General features: G+C 45.1%; 1 pseudogene; it reads right to left on the reverse strand.

Moving 5' to 3' along the window:
* Window positions 1-5,332: 5,332 nt before the first annotated feature.
* LOC140478454 (cyclic AMP-responsive element-binding protein 1 pseudogene) lies at window positions 5,333-6,360 on the reverse strand (annotated as a pseudogene).
* Window positions 6,361-15,267: the final 8,907 nt, after the last annotated feature.

Raw genomic sequence — 15,267 nt, forward strand, 5'->3', positions numbered from 1 at the left:
GCCCACCAAGACACGTTGTGCTCCAGCACTGGCATCTACCGACATTGGGAAATGTTTCCCAGTGTTGTTCAACACAAAAACGCAGGACACATTCAACCCAGCCAATTTCCCTCCATCAGTCCACACTCCCTCAGCAGTGAAGTGATAGAAGTTGTCGTCGATAGTGCTGTCAAGCACATGCTCACAATAACCTCCTCAGTGACACCCAGTTTGGGTTCTGCCAGGGCCAATCAGCTTCTGAGCTTGTAACAGACTTGATTCACAAACTGACAAACAGCTGAATACCACAGCTGAGGGTAACAGCCCAGTCCCACTCCAAGACCACTATTTCGACTTCAGTGATATCACCAGACCTCACCACAGTCTCAGCTCATTTACTGAAACTCTCTTTCATTATCTAAACCCACTCCTGACCAGCATCCCACAATCACCCTCCCTATAATCTTCAGAATATTGAGAACTCTACCGCCCAAGTGTTCACTTGTACCAGAACTTGTTGATCCATCAAAAGGCTCCCATTTATAAGCAACAGCAATTTACTTTCACACCCTTGACTTAATTCCTGGCTGTAATCATTCCTATCTTCCTGCACCACACACCCTTTCACATCTCAACAACTCATTTTCGTTCAGACTCCCAATGATGTGTTTATTTTTGGGTTCAGCTGTGTGACTGTTTCTATAGATTCCAAGGCAAAATGGTCTGGAATTCCCACCCTCTTAGATCTGCTTTCTTCCTTGAAGTCATTCCTGAAAAATTGCTTAATTTGCAAAGGTTTGGTCACCGGACATAATATTCTCCATCTGTGGTCTTATGTCAAAAGTTCTCTATACTTTTGTGAAATTAAAAATGTGTTGATTTGTACAGATATCTTCTACTCTTCACTATCTCTGAGTGAATAATCTGTAATGTCTCCTACCCAACCACGTTGTGGGAGCACCTTCACCATACAAACTGCAGCAGTACAAATAAGTCAAACATCACCTTCTCAACAGGTAACAGAGCTTTGGTATCACTGGTATCTGTGGAAGGAGAAATACACATGATGTTTCAGGGAGTGCAATATGATTTATAGGGAATGAAAATGGTGCAGAATTTGACTGTCAGAAATGGAAGGAAAATCCACTCACTTATTGGAAAAAAGAACTCTTGACTGCCAAAGATATTGTGGAAAAAATAACCTGATAATGGGGCATATGGTCAGGAGCCGGGCAGCAGTGGACAATTCATTTACAAAGAGGTCTGTGAACGTAATAGTAAAATACTACACAGAGCAAAAATACACAGGAGAGACTGAGGAAGCTAGATAACAAACAAGTGGACATTAAAGAGCCCAGAGATGAATCAGAGCAATGTTCACTTTTATGATCCCACAGTCAGAGATGTCTAGCACAGAAACAGACTCTTCAGTCCAACCCATCTGTGCCAACCAAGTATTCTAACCTAATGTATTCGCATTTGCCAGCACTTGGCCAACATCCCTCTGAACCCTTCCTATTCAAATGTCTTTGAAATGTTACAATTTTAGTTGCCCTTTAGGCTCATTTTAAATTCCCCCCCACCCCCCACCCTAAACCTATATCCTCTAGTTCTGGGCTCCACCAACCCTTGTCTAGTTACGGTATCCATATCCCTCACGATTTTTATAAGCCTCTATAACATCACACCTCAGCCTATAACACTGCAGGGAAAATGGCCCCAGCCTATCATGTCTCTCCCTGCAACTCAAATCCTCCAAAGCTGGCAACATCCTTGAAAATCAATTCTCAAACCTTTCAAGTTTCAGTGCCTCCTTCTGATAGGAGGGAGACCAGAACCGCACACAATATTCCAAAAGTGACCTAACCAATGTCCTGTCCAGCTCCTTTACTCAATGCTCTGACCAATAAAGGGAAGCATACAAAATGCCTTTTTCGCTATCCTATCGACCTGCGACGCTACTTTCAAGGAACTATGAACCTGCATTCCAAGGTCTCTGTTCAGCAAGACTCTCCAAGACCTTACAATTCAATGTGTGAGTCCTGCTCTGATTTGCTTTTCTATTTTTTATTTCTTCTTTTCTTTAGTGCTTATTTTTTCCCCAGCACCAATGGTGTGCGTGTGTGTAGATGTGAGACACAGTGAAGGACACAAAGTGCACGAATCTTCATTCAATTTCCACCACCAGGAAGATATGAAAAGCACCCGAGTGGCTAGTGATAAGCACTGCCCTTCACATCAAAGGGCAATGCTGCGTGATCAAAACAGTGAAGGGGAGGGTATGATTTGCTTTTCTAAAATGCAGCACCTCACATTTATCTAAATTAAACCCGATCTGCCACTCCCTAGCCCATTGTTCCATCCGATCAATATCCCATTGTACTCTGAGATACCGGTTATCACTGTCCACAACACCTCCAATTTTGGTGTCACCTGCAAACTTACTAACTGTACCGCCTCTGTTCACATCCAAATCATTTAAACGAATGACAAAACAAATCCAGAAAAAGATCCATTTCTCTGGGTGTGAATATGCTCTGTGTAAATCCTTTCCTTTGTCTCTCTACCAGAGAAGGCTGCACATGCGTCCCGCTGAACTTTGCCCCCTACAAAGCTGGCGGCTGCACAAGTCCAGTGAATCGTTGCCCCGAATAAAGATGGTGGCGCTTACTCGAGTCAATCGCTAGATGAGGCATTGACCCGTTTACTGCAAAAACGGGACTAAGTTTCAAATTTGTATTTTCCAAATGACTATAAACCCTCTCACCCCATACCAACACCATTTCCCTCCCGCTTGCTGCTGTTTATTTCTATCTTTACCAACAGCTCTCCGTCCACACATCCCAAACCGATTGCGAGGATGATCACGTGGTATAGTCTAGTCCCGCCCCTCATTCACCCTGATTGGTCAGAGGACCAACTGCTCCGCCAGGTCCTCCAGCTCGGTCCCTGCCTTTCCATTGGTCCGCCTCTGACATCAATCACCCGGGGCCCATTGTTGGCTGGAGCATGCGGATTGCTTCGTGGTTTTTGTTGCTGTTCATGAGTTACAAGAGTGAAAAATGACACAACACCACCTCAAAACCACCTGATGAAGAACCAGCAAATCTAGTGCTTCCAAAGAATATTTTTTTAGATTAGATTAGATTACTTACAGTGTGGAAACAGGCCCTTCGGCCCAACAAGTCCACACCGCCCCACCGAAGCGCAACCCACCCATACCCCTACCCCTTATCTACACTAAGGACAATTTAGGATGGCCAATTCACCTGACCTGCACATCTTTGGATTGTGGGTGGAAACCGGAGCACCCGGAGGAAACCCACGCAGACACGGGGAGAACGTGCAAACTCCGCACAGTCAGTCGCCTGAGGCAGGAATTGAACCCGGGTGCCTGGCGCTGTGAGGCAGCAGTGCTTTGACCAATAACTTGGTGTTCTGTGAATTTTACTTTTGTCCATCCCAATCCAACACCAAGTCACGAAGAATGAGGGAGAGATAACGTAAGAACTAGGAACAGTAGAAGGCTGTCCTGCCCTTCGAGCTTGCTCTGCCATTCAATAAGATCATGGCTGATCATTTCGTGGACACAGAACCATTTACCCACGTTCTCACTGTGTCCATTAATTAATTACGTTTTTAAAAATCTAACCTAGCTTTAAAAATGTTTTCTGAACTAGCATCAACTACTTCCCTGGGCAATGAATTCCATAGAGGTCAAGAAGTTCCGGCTCAATTCAGTCTTAAATTTGCTGCCTCTAATCTTGAGGTGATGCCCTCTTGTCCTGGCTTCACCTGCCAATGGAAACATCTCTCTACTTCTGTTTTATCCATTCCATTCATTATTTTATATGTTTCCATTCTTCTGAATTCCAATGAATATAATCCCAATCTACTCAGTCTCTCTCAAGCCAAACCCCTCAACTCCGGAATCAACCTAGTTAACCCTCCTCTGCATCCCCTCTAGTTCCAGTACATCCTTTCTCAAGTAAGGAGACAAAAACTACATGCAGTACTCCCGGTGTGGCCTCACCAGCACTCAAATACAGCTGGAACATAACCCCTGCCTTTAAACACAATCCTTTCAGCAACAAAGGACAAAATTCCATTTGCTTTCTGAACTGATTGTTGTACCTGGTGACCAACCTTCATGCAGAAGGATGCTCAGGTCACTCTGCAAAGCAAATGATGCAACTTTTTAACATTCAAGTTATTTTATTTTTAAATGTTACTACAACCAAAGAGTATAAACTTTATATTTACAATCATTCTAATTAATTTGACAGACCATTACCCACTCACTCAATGTATCTATGTTTCTCTGCAAAGTTTCACAGTCCTCCGCTTACTTTGTCCTGCGAATCATCTTAGTGTCTGTCACATGCAAACTTTGACACCCTACATGTAGTTCCAACTCCAAATCATCTGTATCAGTTGTAAATAATTGCAGTCCCAACACTGATCCCTGAGGCACACGACTTGTCAATGGTTGTCAGCCAGAATAATACTCATTTGTCCCCAACAGTTTGCTTCCTATTAGTTTACCAATCTTCTATCCATGCTAATACTCTACCGCTAATGCCATGCACCCTTATATTGTGCAACAGCCTCTTGCACAGCACCTTGTTGATGGTCTTTTGGAAATCCAGGTACACCACATCCACTGGGTCCCCGTTGTCCACCTTGCTTGAAATGTCTTCATAGAATTCCAAAAGATTGGTGAAGCATGACCTGCCCTTCATGAACCCGTACTGCATCTGTACAAAGGGACAATTTCTATCGAAATTCCCTGTTATTTCTTCCTTGATAATAGACCCAAGCATCTTTCCCACTACAGAAAATAAACTAACTGGTATATAATTCCCCACTTTTTGTCCACCTCCTTTTTAAAACAGTGGGGTCACTTTTGCTGTTTTCCAGTCTGCTGGGACTGCCACAGAGTCCAGTGAATTTTAGAAAATTACTGCCAGTGCATTTGCTATTTTTCCTGGCATCTCTTTTAGTATCCTGGGAGGCATTCCATCAGGGTCAGAAGACTTTTCTATCATTAGCTCAATTACCTCCAAACAGTCTAAAACTCGCTGTTCCGTAATAATGATAGTTTCCAAATCCTCACCTACCTTTGTCTCTTTGCTAGTTACTGGAAAGATATTAGTATCCTCCACTATGATATCCCATAACTAAATGCTTCTTCTCATTTTTCAAAGGACCAACATTTACTTTAGCCATTCTTTTCTCATTATATATATTTATATAAACTTTTGCTCTCTGTCTTTATAGTCTGTGCTAGTTTATTTTTCTCATGTTCTATATTACTTTTCTTTATTGCTCTTTTGTGGCTTTCAGTTGACCTTTAACGTTTTCCCAGTTCTAGTTTCACGCTGTTTTGGCCACTTTGTACACCTTCTCTTTCAATTTGATTTTCCAGAAAAGCAACCCGATTGTCCAAGCATTTCACATACTCTTTCTTCTTGCGACAGCACTCTCGAGCTGCTTCCCTGTTTTTCATGTGGCAGATTTCACATTTATGAGTGGTTTCTTCAGCATTCTGGAACTGGCTTTGCAGGACTGGTGAAGATGCCATAACCATTCCCTGGCCAGCAGTGGAGTTAGGAGTTTTACGGATCTTATAGGTTTGGACATCTTCAGCAGCACCTCGTACAAGCACTTGGCTGCCTGGCACAGAAGGGCTTATGCCCAAAACGTTGATTCTCCTGTTCCTTGGATGCTGCCTGATTCCTGAAGAAGGGCTTATGCCCGAAACGTCAATTCTCCTGTTCCTTGGATGCTACCTGACCTGCTGTGCTTTTCCAGCAACACATTTTCAACAAAGATTTGCTGTCCATCAGGGCTCTGTGCATACTGTACAATGGCTGCTCCAACCTTGGCTGTAGCTGCGTTGGTCATTGTTAGTGTCTGGAGTCCTTGCACTCCATCTGAACCTTTGTGGCCAGCTGAATTGCTCCCCCGCTGTGTGATAGCAATGTATTGTCTGCTGATAGTCTGATAGATGGGTGTCTGCATCGTCATTGTAGTAACAGTTGAGACAGACTCTTCTTCTTATTTTTCCTCATCAATTTCTTGGCACACCAGGGGATCAGTAGAAAGTTCATTCAGGATTTTCCTGAATGAAGGCCGTCTCGATAGAATTTCTCTACGTTTCTGAGAGTCAGTCATGCTATCCACAGATTCCTTGGAGTCCTCACATTCAGATATAGTAGAGATCTGAACAGTCTGAACTGAAGGGGACTGTATGACTGAGGACTGAGCTGCTTGGATAACTCCTTGCACTTGAACAGTCTGCCCATTTGGCAAATGCACTGAAGTTACTGCTGGACTTGTCGTTGATTGGATCCCAGGCATGGTTACTTGCGTGGTCATGTTATATATTAATTATCCGGATGAAGGGACTGGGGGCATTCTAGCGAAGTTTGCCAATGATACGAAGTTAGGTGGACAGGCAGGTAGTACTGAGGAAGTGGGGAGGCTGCAGAATGATCTAGACAGTTTGGGAAAGTGGTCCAGGAAATGGCTGATGAAATTCAATGTGAACAAATGCGAGGTCTTGCACTTTGGAAAAAAGAATACAAGCATGGACTACCTTGTAAACGGTGAGAAATTCATAAAGCCAAAGTACAAAGGGATCTGGGAGTGCTAGTCGAGGATTCTCTAAAGGTAAACATGCAGGTGGAGTCCATGATTAAGAAAGCGAATGCAATGTTGTCATTTATCTCAAGAGGGTTGGAATATAAAAGCAGCGATGCGCTACTGAGATTTTACAAAGCTCTGGTTAGGCCCCATTTGGCGTACTATGTCCAGTTTTGGTCTCCATACCTCAGGAAGGACATACTGGCACTGCAGCATGTCCAGCGGAGATTCACATGGATGATCCCTGGAATGGGAGGTCTAACATACGAGGATCGGCTGAGGATCCTGGGATTGTATTCATTGAAGTTTAGAAGGTTAAGGGGAGATCTAATAGAAACTTACAAGATAATACATGTTTTGGAAAGGGTGGATGCTAGGAAATTGTTTCCGTTAGGTGAGGAGATTAGGACCGGTGGACACAGCCTTAGAAGTAGAGGGGGTAAATTCAGAACAGTAATGCGGAGACATTTCTTCAGCCAGAGAGTTGTGGGCCTGTGGAATTCATTGCCACAGAGTGCAGTGGAAGCTGGGACGCTAAATGTCTTCAAGGCAGAGATTGATATATTCTTGATGTCACAAGGAATTAAGGGCTACAGGGAGAATGCGGGTGAGTGGAGTTGAAATGCCCATCAGCCATGATTAAATGGCAGAGTGGACTCGATGGGCCAAATGGCCTTACTTCCACTCCTATGTCTTATGTTCTTAGGGTCTAATTTGATCACTTTCCTTAGATACCCATTGCTGAGTATACCTTTTCATACAGTCCTTCCTTTTCACTGGAATATATCTTTGCTGAGCACATTGTAAAATGTCTTTGAAAATATTCCACTGCTCATCAACTTCCCACCATAAAATTTTTGTTTACAGTCTACTTTATCCAGATTCTCGCTCATTCTATTGTAGTTCCCAGTGTTCAAGCACAGGACCGAGTTATTAGATTTTATCTTCACACTCTCCATATGTATTCTAATTCAACCATACAGTGATCGCTTCTTCCCAGAGGATCCTTAACTCTGAAGTCATTAATTATTCCTGCCTCATTGCACAGGGCCAGATCTTGGATAGCTTGCTCCCTTGTCAGTTCCATTTCATACTGTTCAAGAAACCTATCATGAATACACTTAGTGAACTCCTCAAGGCTACCTTGACTGAGCTGGTTTGACCAATCTACATGTAGATTAAAATCATCGACGATAATAGCTGTACCATTTGTACAGGCATTAGTTATTTATTTGTTTATTGCCCATGCCAATGTAATGTAGTTATTTGTTGGCCTATATATTGTGCCTATCAGTGACTTTCTTGTTAGAATTTTGACTGCATCATTCCTGTTTCTCCTAAATGTATGGCAATAACAACAACTACTTGCATTGTATGGAACTTTCACAATGGCAAATCTCCTAAGGTGCTTCATGGATGATCAAAACATTGATTAAAGAGAATGATTTTAAAATACATCTTAAAAGGAAGATACAGAAGGTTAGGGAGGCTATTCCACAGACTTCTGCCCTTGACAGCTCCAACTGTGGAATGATACAGGTGGGGTGGGTTGGAAAGGGAACGTGCAAAGGGGAAATGGAAAAGTGCAAGCAATGCATAAAGTCTTAAGGATAGAGGAGGTTCCAGACCGAGTCTGTCATGGAGTTTGAAGCACTGCAACAGGTTCATGCATGTCATGACTATAGTGCTAAAAGAGATTTCTGCTGTCTTAAACAGAGTGACGGATCTTGTATTGTGGGCTTATGAAATGACAGTGATCTCTACCAAACATGTACGAGGTAGAGTCAGGGCAGTAATGAGATGCTGCAGCAGGAGGGGAACAGGTAACTTCATACAAAACCCTACTCTTTCTCACCCATTTTTAACTCCAAAACCGAGTGAGTTCTAGAAAAGCACCTTTATATCCCACCACAACACTTTACCCCACAATCGTGGTATATGTGCACAAGGAGGAGTGGAACAGACTGTATTGGGACCCTGAAACACTTGGTAAAGACTAAAATCATCTGACTATTGAGAGCACCACCACATTGTATGGGTTTTCTATTGTTTTTACTCGGTTCCTGACTTCCCTTATTTTCCCTCATGAACCTGTTCAAAGTTGTTTTTACACACACCTGCACTACCTGTAAATTGAACGCCGGTCTGTCGGTCCAAGATTCGGGATATTTTCCCTGTATCATAAGGCATCGACTCCAACTTCCCTTGTCCCTTAATGTTTCTGTTGCTTAACTGCTGAGTCGCACCTGAATCACCTCTGCTTTTGGAAGGAAGGGGCGGAACTGAAGGACCGAGCAGCGGCCGGTCCTCCAACCAGAGTGAGTGAGGAGCAGGCCAATGCATTCTGTGGAGTGAACGCTTCAGGATTGGTCAGAAAGCAAACTGCTTTGCAGGATTGATCATTGTCACGGCATAGCGGAGCATTAAACACCTCTCATAAACCAATGTGAGGTTTTAAAGAAATAGTTCAGATGTAAATCTGACAATGAACATATTTCCAATCGATTTACACAACTTGATTAACAAACTTATTTTCAAACTCCCAGAACGATTGGTAATTTACATACCTGGCTAGTATGGTTAAGTTGGACCGAACAATCTATTTGCATATTAACCATCTCATTGACTGTAACTCGACAGAGCAATTGTTAATGTCGAATATTTCCCCCGTGATTCTGTGCAGATATGAATATTCTCTATAAACTCACTGACAACCTCCGACGCACGCGCAGTTTGGTTTCTATGAAGAGCATGCGCAGTGTCACATTAACCAGGACAAGGCGAGTCATGGAGCAGCTTTCTCCGGGTGCGGCTACGATTGGCTTCAGAGAGCGGTGTGTGGGAGACTCACTGGGAGAAAGGAGCGGAGAGAATTCACAAGACGCGGATATAGGTGAAAAAAATCCGAAAAAGACCCTCCAGACCCGGATAAGGAGATGATAGTCTCTGTTGGGAAAGCGGCCCAGGGTCACGGCCGCCATTTATTTGAGGGAAGAGGGAGCGCGGACCTCAGAGCCGCCATCTTGAGAAGGTCAACGAGCAGGAGGGCGGGGCTATCGGGGTCCAGGACAATCAAAGGAAAGACCCATCTTAGATCATTTCACTAAAGACATGAATGCACCCGGTGGATTTTTCTTAACATCAGCAATTGTTTAATACTCACAGGTTTTTAATTACATCTTTTTTGAAGCATTTAATTCTCATTTTCTCATTTGCAATGGTGGGATTTGTATCTGTGTCCAGTGAACATTTGCTGAGTTTCTGGATAAATTGTCTCACTTAATGCCACTAGACCATCACTTCGCCTGCTTACAGGTTGCCCATCCCAGTGCAACATGAATCAAAACCCTTTCTTCCTGCACAATTGTTTGATCTTGCACTCTGGTGATATCACTTAGTATCTCTCCATGTGGTATCCCTCACTGAGTGGGTCTAATTGCTGCCTCTGTCAATGTCCCTCGCTCTTGCAGCTACTCCAGATCCTGAGCAAACAGACTTCTCCACTCCAGAGAGACGATGGAGACTGGGATGTTCCAGATTTCTGTGGGACTCAGTGCCATTTGACATGTGTAGCCCTCACTGCATCAGTCTAATTTCCCATTCTGCTTATCTGTCTGTAGGTACTCAGGAAGGTCCTGACCTAATAGACTTCCCAGCTGCTAGGTGTCTCATCCATCTCTCATTGAAGATGGTTTGTCAGCCAGAGAGACACAGGGCAGGGAGATCTGGAGCCTTCAGTAAATCCTGCAGTGAGGTAAGATCACACTCAGTGCACAGAACAGAGAGCAATGAGAGGACTCCAAACATCAGCTAACAGGACATGACATAGCTAAAGTGCTGGAGGGGGAGCACAATACAGACACACCCCAGGTTCAGTCACTGCCTTTACTGCAAGCTTTCTTGTACGAAGACGACATTGGGAGTGTCACAGTTATCAATCCAAGCCTGTGCTGTCTTGTGAGCATCAGAACAAAAGAGGGGAAAGCAGGCCTTCCACGAGCAGGTGGGAATGCTCCATTCTGTGTTCCCTCTCCCACACTGTATCTATAGCTTGTCTTGTGGATCAGTGTCTTCAATCATTCTAATGCCAAAAACAGTTCCTATCTCTGTACTTTCCTCCCCTCTCACCAATCACTTCACACATTTGAAACCTGCTCCAGTCCAGACGACCATCCATATCTCTCTAACTTACTTCAGTCTCGACAACATGCCTTGTCACGATAGTCCACTCCACCAATAACCCAAGACTTAGGGTCTTTTTCTGTGCTGCATGACTCTCTGGCTGAAGTCATCAATGCTGACCAGGTTTCCAGAACTGAATGAGTTGCATTTCCCTGCGTTTGGCCCTTGGCCCTTCAAACCTTCTCCCCTCCATGTTCCTGCCCAAATGTCTTTTCCATGTTGTAATTGTTCTTGTTTCTCCCATGCGCCACTGGCAGTCCATTCCGTGTATGAACTGTCCTCTGTGGAAAATGTTGCCCCTCAGCTCCCTACGTAAATCTTTGCTCTCAGTCACTCCTAAGGCCTTACCCATTCTGCTGTGGGACACAACCCCTCCCCAACATAGACTCCCCTCGGACATTACCCACCCTGCTGTGGGACACAACCCCTCCTCAGTACAGATTCCCCTCGAGCCTTACCCATCCTGCTGTGGGACCGAACCCCTCCCCGGTACAGACTTCCATCGGGCCTTGCCCATCCTGCTGTGTGACACATGCCCTCTGAGGATTCAGACTCCTCTCGGGCCTTTACCGTCTGGCTGGGGGATACAACCCCTCCCCGGCACAGTCTACCCTTGAGCCTTACCTGTCCTGCTTTGGGTCGCATACCCTCCCTGGTACAGAGTACCCTTGGGCCTCACCCTTCCTGCTGTGAGGCACAACCCCTCCCCAGTACAGACTCTTGACTGGCCTTAACCATCCTGCTGTGGGGTACAACCCCTCCCTGGTGCAATCTGCCCTCGGGCCTTACCCATCCTGCTTGGGATACAACCCCTCCATGGTACAACTCGCCTCAGGCCTTACCAATCCTGCTGAGGGACACAGACCCCTTACCTATCCTGCTGAGGGACACAACCACATGTGTACAGACTCCCCTCGGGCCTTACCCATCCTGGTGAGGGACACAATCCCTCCCCAGTACAGACCCCCCTCGGGTCTTACCCATCCTGCTGCGGGACACATCCACTCCCCGGTACAGACTCCCCTCAAATCTTACCCATCCTGCTATGAGACACAACCCCTCTATGGGTTGGACTCCCCTCAGGTCTTACCCATTCTGCTGTGGGACACAACCCCTCCCTGTTGCAATCTCCCCTGGGGCCTTACCTATCCTACTGTGGGACACAACCAGTCCCCAGTACAGACTCCGCTTGGGCCTTACCCATCCTGCTGTGGGGGAGACGTTCCCCTGTACAGATTCCTGTCCGGCCTCACCCACCCTAACGTGGGACACAATGCCTCCCCTGTACAGATATCCCTTGGACATTACCCATCCTGGGTCCAGACTTGTCCAAGGCCTTGCCCATCCTGCCATGGGACATGACCATTTCCCGGTACAGAGTCCCCTCGAGCCTTACCCATCCTGCTGTGGGACAGGTTGACAATTGTATTGAATAGAATCCCTCCAGTGTGGAAACAGGCCCTTGGTCCAACAAGTCCACACCGACCCACGATACATACCCTGCTCAAAATAGCTTCAAAGTACATAGAAAAAGTGATCACTGAATTGGTTAAAATCTCCGCAGTTACATTGGGCAGTTTAAAAGTCTCGCTGTATAGGTGATATGTTCCTTTTCTTCAAACAGGTAACATTTTTATTAAAGCAGCAGATGTTCATTGTGAGAGTGTCTCTGTTAAACTAGAATCTGTTCTGTTCTCTGTGTGACAGGCTGTTGTTGTGTGCGATGGACTGTCGCTAAAAGTGTAATTGACCTGTGAGTCCTTGATCAGGTTTCCTTTGTCTGTAAATCTAGTGATCAGTGAACTACACATCCGCTCTTCTCAGCGAAAACAAAGAATCATTTCTCAACGAAAAAATGACACATCACAAAGCTATTTCATGGATTTTTGGCACACACCACCGACCAGTGTATCTGGTAAGTCTGTTTCCTGAATAATTCTGAACTCGATCTGTAACTGACAGTATCTGTATTGCTTGTCAGTTGGTGGAGAATTCAGCCTCTTTGTTCTGAGCTGTTTTGATGCAGGCGGTGGCTTCATTCTGTCTCTGCCAAGCTTGTTTTCTCCTTCTGCTGTGATTCTGGGAGATTCCTTTCTGCAGGTTAGAATATTCAGTGACTGAACATTGAATGATTTTGACTCTAACAGAGCAGTGGCCTTGTTTTCAGCTAATTATTCACTTTTCATTTCCTGGTTGTATTAAATGTTACAGAAACAGGCTCTGAGCAATGCTTCCATTCACTTGTGTTGGAGTCACTGACAACCACGTGGTGAGTCAGTTTCAGGCTGATGGATCAGTTTCTCTGTCCTATTAGATGGTGGTCACTTGCTCAGTTTCCGATGGCTCACCTGAGCGTCAGTCCATCAGCTGCTGAAACCCTCCATCGAGCATTTGTTCCCTCTGACCATGACTACCCAATACAGTCCCAGCTTGTCTCCCACATTCTACCTCCATATACTCATGATCACCTCAGATTCTCCTGTCTGTGTCCTTACAGCGAGTCACGTACGTCATCCACCTCCATTTCACGCTGCTCTACATTACATTCACTCCAAATGTAATTTCAGAATTCCATTCATTGCGTTTAAATACACCCCTGATCTTGTCCAGTCCAAACATCCAGGTTCCATCAGGTAGGTGGGTGTCCGTGTGTTCGGGTTGGAGCAACAGCAGGACACACTGAGGATCATACAGGGGATAAAGATGGGGTTGGATGCGGATGTTTAAGAAGAGAGAGCTGGTGTATTGTTGGGATAGCTTCTCAGGGGAGTAGCACAGCGGTAGCCAGGTCTTTAACACCTCAACTCAATGGCCTGAGTTATCGGGAGAGGTTGGACAAGCTGGAATATTTTTCTTCAGAGCATAGGAGACATAAGGGCAATCTTATAGAAATGTATATGATCATGAGAAGCATGGAGAGGGTGAATGCATTCAGTCTTTTTCCCAGGGTTGAAGAATTGAAGACTAGAGGGCATCGGTTTAAGGTTAGAGGGGAAAGAATAAAAGGGAACGTGAGCAGCAACCTTTTTACACAGATGCTGATTCTCGTACGGAATGAGCTGTCAGTGGAAGTGGCTGAGGCAGATACATTAACAACATTTAAGAGGCATTTGGACAAATACATGGGTAGGAAAGGATAATAGACAATAGACAATAGATGCAGGAGTAGGCCATTCAGCCCTTCGAGCCTGCACCGCCATTCAATATGATCATGGCTGATCATTCCCAATCAGTATCCTGTTCCAGCCTTATCTCAATAGACAATAGACAATAGACAATAGATGCAGGAGTAGGCCATTCTGCCCTTCGAGCCTGCACCGCCATTCAATATGATCATGGCTGATCATTCCCAATCAGTATCCTGTTCCAGCCTTATCTCAATAGACAATAGACAATAGACAATAGATGCAGGAGTAGGCCATTCTGCCCTTCGAGCCTGCACCGCCATTCAATATGATCATGGCTGATCATTCCCAATCAGTATCCTGTTCCAGCCTTATCTCCATAACCCTTGACTCCACTATCTTTAAGAGCTCTATCCAATTCTTTCTTAAAAGAATCCAGAGACTGGGCCTCCACTGCCCTCTGGGGCAGAGCATTCCACACAGCCACCACTCTCTGGGTGAAGTAGTTTCTCCTCATCTCTGTCCTAAATGGTCTACCCCGTATTTTTAAGTTGTGTCCTCTGGTTCGGCACTCCCCCATCAACGGAAATATGTTCCCTCCTGCCAGAGTGTCCAGATTTTCATAATCCTATACGTTTCAATCAGATCCCCTCTCAGTCTTCTAAACTCAAGGGTATACAAGCCCAGTTGCTTCAGTCTTTCCATGTAAGGCAATCCTGCCATTCCAGGAATTGACCTCGTGAACCTACGCTGCACTCCCTCAATAGCCAGAATGTCTTTCCTCAAATTTGGAGACCAGAACTGCACACAGTACTCCAGGTGTGGTCTCACCAGGGCCCTGTACAGCTGCAGAAGCACCTCTTTGCTTCTATACTCAATCCCTCTTGTTATGAAGGCCAGCATGCTATTAGCATTCTTCACGACCTGCTGTACCTGCATGCTTGCCTTCATTGGCTGGTGGACAAGAACACCCAGATCTCTCTGAACAGCCCCTTTACCTAATTTGATACCATTGAGGTAGTAATCTGCCTTCCTGTTCTTGCCACCAAAGTTGATAACCAGACATTTATCCACATTAAACTGCATCTGCCATGCATCTGCCCACTCACGTAAGTTGTCCAGGTCACCCTGTAATCCCCTAACATCCTCATCACATTTCACCCTACCACCTAGCTTTGTGTCATCAGCAAATTTGCTAATGTTATTGCTGATACCATCTTCTATGTCATTTACATATATTGTAAAAAGCTGCGGTCCCAGCACGGATCCCTGCGGTACCCCACTGGTCACTGCCTGCCATTTCGAAATGGAGCCGTTAATCACTAGCCTTTGT

This window comes from Chiloscyllium punctatum, chromosome 6, assembly GCF_047496795.1.
Source record: "Chiloscyllium punctatum isolate Juve2018m chromosome 6, sChiPun1.3, whole genome shotgun sequence".
Taxonomy (NCBI): Eukaryota; Metazoa; Chordata; class Chondrichthyes; order Orectolobiformes; family Hemiscylliidae; genus Chiloscyllium; species Chiloscyllium punctatum.